Below are 5082 nucleotides of genomic sequence, written 5' to 3'. Positions count from 1 at the left end.
CCTGAAGATATTCCCAGTGTGCTTCACTTCTTGGCATGGCAGGCACCCTGGCACTGCTTAAAACATGGGAGGTCCCACAAGTGACCCCAAAAAGCAGTGGGGTGAACAAAGGCACCCTCAACCTGCAGGACACCCTTCCAAGGGAAGGGACATGGAGGGAATAATCCAAATGCCCTGAGGTTCCAAAGTGCTCTGTGTCTGGAAGATTGCTAAAACACTCATTATGCAGAACTCATTAGCAACTTCAAAGATTGAGCTGCAATGCGATGTCAAAAATGTTTGTTATTTGGGGGTGGTGGGAGTGGTCTGATAACTATCCTGATTTGGAAGACAAAATTGTTTTCAGGGCCCCTTAACCATTTTTACTAATTCTTGGGAATTTTGCGGTTAAAAGACATTGCAGGTTTTTTCCTCTTAAGATTGGAAACTATCACTCTTGTTTTGAGGAAATCAGAATAATAACATCTATGTAATAACTGAGATCAGCTACATCTTAACTTAAATGGTTTTATGATTCAGCTTAATAACCACTCATTTCTTGATGCCGCTAAGGTGTACAAAGCAGTCATTTCTGGTAAAAATAAATTCCATTCTCAAACTCTGTGTGCTCAGGCTGGTGGAACTGCTAATTATCTCCTTCACTCTAGTTGACCTCAGCACTCTCAGGAGTCCTGTTCACCAAAGATCAGGATAAAAATGTTTAAAATACAAAAAGGAACAGCTACTGGTGTGTATCATTTATCTGAGATGCAAAGCAAACATTCAGTGAAGCAAATAAATGAATGCCTAACTTTGCAGGCTTTTGTAACTCTGATTTCAACAGGAGTTAGAGGTGACAAGTCTCCTTGTGTGACAAGGGACTCTTTGGCAGTACTTTAGTGTTCCTTGGCATGTAGATATAGCAGTTTACCTTTATAATATATATATAAAATAAATATAATATTTATAATCAATATAATATTTATAATATTTAATCTATAAAATACATCATATATGAATAATATACATGATATATTAATATATCATAGTTAAATATAATATATTATTATACTATATATTATGATAATATATTATAATTATTTTATGGGCTGTTTAAGCAGGTGGAAGGGCCTCCATCACACACAGCAGTGACCAGACAAAACAGGGGCTGGAGGTTCCTCAACTCTCAGTGAAGAAAATACAACAAAGTCTCTGACAGGGTCAGGCTGAGTGAGGCAGAAACTTGAAGAATTCACCCCTGTGCCTAGGAGAGCTCCATGAATAATGCTCAGTCAGTGAGGAGATTGGGAGAATACTTTATTTTCCCAGTCAGATTGCCTGAGGCTTTCTGAGGGCTGGTGGCTCAGTGGTTAACTCAGCCTTTTTGACATGCAACTAAAATTAAACTTGCAGGAGTTTTCAGACATGACAGTGATTAAAACCTTGGGCTCAGGAGAGGGGGCTCCCTGGAACCCTCCCCGCACAAATAATGCTGCAGGCTGCTGCCTTAGGGGCACAGACACATCTAGGGACAGCTGACCCTGAAACTACAACACAAACTATTTCTGAATGCACAAGAAGTCTATTTAAAACCTGCCCTCTAACACAAATAACTCTTTTTACTTGCAGGTACTCCTCAGCTCCGGGCAGTGTGCCATGCTCTCAGGAATTACAGCACCTCAGGGCACTCGTGCAGCTTTGCCTCTGGCACCCACTAAACAGCTCTGTGCCCTCTCAGTTATTCTGATACCAGGCCCTGCACAGGAATGGGTTTGTTCCCTCCTCTGGAGTGAAATCCAGCAGCTGGTTTTAAGCAGCTCAGAGAAAAAAAAACAGCAAACAGGCAGAGACCGGGGCACAGGAACACAGGGAATGCAGTGACATCACCTGGATTAGAACTTGGCACGGCCACAGTGACATGAGGGCAGCAAATAACACAGCAGCACCTTCTGGGAGCACAAATTCACTGTTTCTGCCTAAGTGATGGCATCTGCAGCAATAAAATACCTCCCAGCTCCACTGCAGGGGTGTCCTGGATTGCCAAGCAAATTGTGTTCTTTTTGCCATCTGCATGGCAGCGGTCTTCTGTTCATTGGGCAGTTTTCCTTACCTCTGCCACACCCACTCCTCCCTCTGGGGAGACATCTGCTGATAACAGCTACTGAATGTCACTGCATGGCTGATTAGAACTACAGCATCTTCCCCAGAGGAACAGCAGCTGCCTCTTCCACTGGATCTTCAGAGGAGGACTACACCCTTTTCTACAGGATCCCTGCTCCAACAGAACCACCCCTGACACTGCAGGAGGGCTGCAGCCACAATTCCAATGGGACTGCTGCCAGCACCCTGACCCACAGGGTGTCGGATGAGTTCTGACTCTGGCAGTGTTGTTCTAGTGTACTGCATTGTTTATTTTATATTTTTATTTTCTTCCCTGATAAAGAACTGTTATTCCTGCTCCCATATTTTTGCCTGAGAGCCCCTTAATTTCAAATTTATAACAATTCGGAGGGAGGGGGTTTACATTTTTTCCATTTCAGGGGAGGCTCCTGCCTTCCTTAGCAGACACCTGTCTTTCCAAACCAAGACAAGGGGGCAGGCACCAAAATGAGTGTGGCTGAGCTCCCTGGTGAGCTGTGACCGCAGCACTGGCTGAATCTGAGCTGGCAGAAAGGGCCTGACCAGCTCTGTTTGTCTGCTGGAGAGCTGCAGCAAAAGGAAAGGGGATCCTGCAGAGCCTGGCTCAGGAATGCTGTGTCCCACAGGAAGGGTCCATGGGGATGGATTGTTCCTGATGTTCCCCCTGAAAAGCCTCTGCAGAGCAGCTCTGGGTGACAAACCTACAGTCACAGCTTCATACACAAATACCAACCCATGGCTCAGTCTGCTCTTCAGGTGATGCTCACTTCTCCTTATCCAAGCAATCCAACTCTTCCCAGTGTGTTTTGTTCACATTAAACCTGAAAATACCAACGCTGCAGCTCCAATCTGAGCTCTCACACCGTGGGTGGATCCTGGCAGGACGCTGCTCAGTGTCACAGTGCTTGTCCTTGAGAAGCCAAGGTGCCAGATGGGGAGGCAAAATGTACTGGCATTGAAAATTTCACCCACCTGTTCCACAGCACAACTGCATCAGGCTCCAAAGTCGAGTCTGTGCAGTGTCTTCTGCTGTGCTAAATGCTGGCAGGGTTAAATTTCCTATTTCTGGGCTTCCTGAACTTCAGATCACCTTATCCAGCACTAATGCAAGGAGTTTCAAGCTCTTTATGAGGGACATAGCTTTTATTTACAATACTGAGGGGATACCAAGAGCTGTCTTATGCCTCAAGACAACCAAGACACTTCACCTAAATGCAGCAGTGAGTTCATAACCATGAGTTATTTTCTCAGACCACAAGATTGAATCTCTAAGGTAAAGAAACACACAATTTGTAATCTCAAATATTATAATAATAGAATGCTAGAGTGGTTTGGGTTGGAAGAGACCTTAAAGCCCATCCAGTTCCAACCCTCTGCCATGGAGGGACACCTTCCACTATCCCAGGTTTCTCCAAGCCCCATCCATCCTGGCCTGGAACACTTCAGGGAACCAGGGGCAGCCACAACTTCTGTGGGCAACCTGTGCCAGGGCCTCACACCCTCATAGTCAAGAATTTATTTTCAATATTTAATCTAAACCTGCCCTCTCTCAGTCTGAAGCCATCCCCCTTCCCTGTCCTTGTCAAAAATCCATCTGTCTTGCAGCTCCTTTAGGTACTGAGCAGCCTAAACTTTCCAGAAAGCCAATCTAAAGTTGAGGATTGAGACTCCTGTCGTTCCAAGTGGAATTTATTAAGCTCTCTGCAGCTTTGCCAGCCTGGGGCAGCACTCTGCAAGTCGCTTCCAGGATCACTGATCTCTGCCAAGATGTCACAGATATTGTTTGTTCAGATCCACTGGGAATATCTGCTGGACAAAATGCCTGATTGTCTTTAAAGCTCCTGGACAGTAACTACATCCTCCAGAAACATAAAGATAAATCACCTCTGGTCTCCAAGGAAAGCCTGGAACTGCTGCAAATGGGTTTATTGACAAGAATTAGCTACTGCACAGGAATAAAACAGGCAGATGAAGCAGCAAGAAATCTTACACAATGTAATAAAAAGCCTCGTAACAGGAACAATATCAAGAATGCAAATCAAGAAAATACACAAACAATTAATGCAGGTTTGAAAACACCCCTGTTCTGAGGAGGAGGCTGGTGAAATGACCTCCAAAGATCCTTTCCCAATTCAATCTGTCTACAAGTTAAACCTACAGATTTTCAATCCTTTAAGTCACCAAAAAATGGAGAGCTCATCCTGAGGAGATGCCCATTCCTTATCCAATCTGTAAGAGTTTGGACAGTCAAGCTGTAACACAGCATAGACCAAGTTGTTCTCCCTGATGAAATCATTATTTACCAGCAGTTACTTCTCTTTGGGACGTGAGTTCTTGACATATCTGGAATAAGAAATACTCTACGAAGTTCCCATCACCTCTAACACTATTCCTGAGTCCACACATTCACTGATCCCCTGCAGAAATTCCTGTGGCATTTAAGACAGTGTCCTCAACTTTAAAAGCTCAATTCTTAACAGCTGGGGAAATAGAAAAATTATTTAAGCACAGGAATTTTTTTATGCATTGCCCCAAAATGTCACTCTGATAGAGATACAATCAATGAACCAACTGCAGGGGATTTATCTGCAGGGATATTTCTCCTCACCTTCTTCCTTATCTGCTGTGCAATTGTTATTACTTCACCCCACATGCAGAAGCCAAGCTGACACTGCTCATATTCTCACAAACACTCCAGCAGAAATCTGAATGAAGCATCATTAACAGACAAAGCACCAGGGTTTGCAGAGAAGCACTTAATTAAGTGCAACTGTTCAATTTCAGTCACACTGATTTGACAGAAATGATAATTTAGGGCCAAATTACATCCCAGATCCTGGCAAAAAGCAGCTGAGGGAAGAGTTTGGCCCTGCTGCACTCCAGCCAGAGAGTCAAAAATGGGATTCCCTGTGTGCTCAGGGACAGCAGGAGCCAGGGATGGGCCCCACACTGGGTAATTCCTGC

At 44.3% G+C, this 5082-nt stretch overlaps 1 protein-coding gene across 2 annotated transcripts in view; it reads right to left on the bottom strand.

The window, feature by feature from the left end:
- Window positions 1-5082, bottom strand: part of SLC35F4 (solute carrier family 35 member F4) — a 118087-nt gene that overhangs the window by 12629 nt on the left and 100376 nt on the right. The window lies entirely within an intron of this gene.

This window comes from Geospiza fortis, unplaced genomic scaffold, assembly GCF_000277835.1.
Source record: "Geospiza fortis unplaced genomic scaffold, GeoFor_1.0 scaffold23, whole genome shotgun sequence".
Lineage (NCBI taxonomy): Eukaryota > Metazoa > Chordata > Aves > Passeriformes > Thraupidae > Geospiza > Geospiza fortis.
Note: the sequence above shows the minus strand (reverse complement) of the source record. Positions and strands in the feature narration are given on the sequence as shown.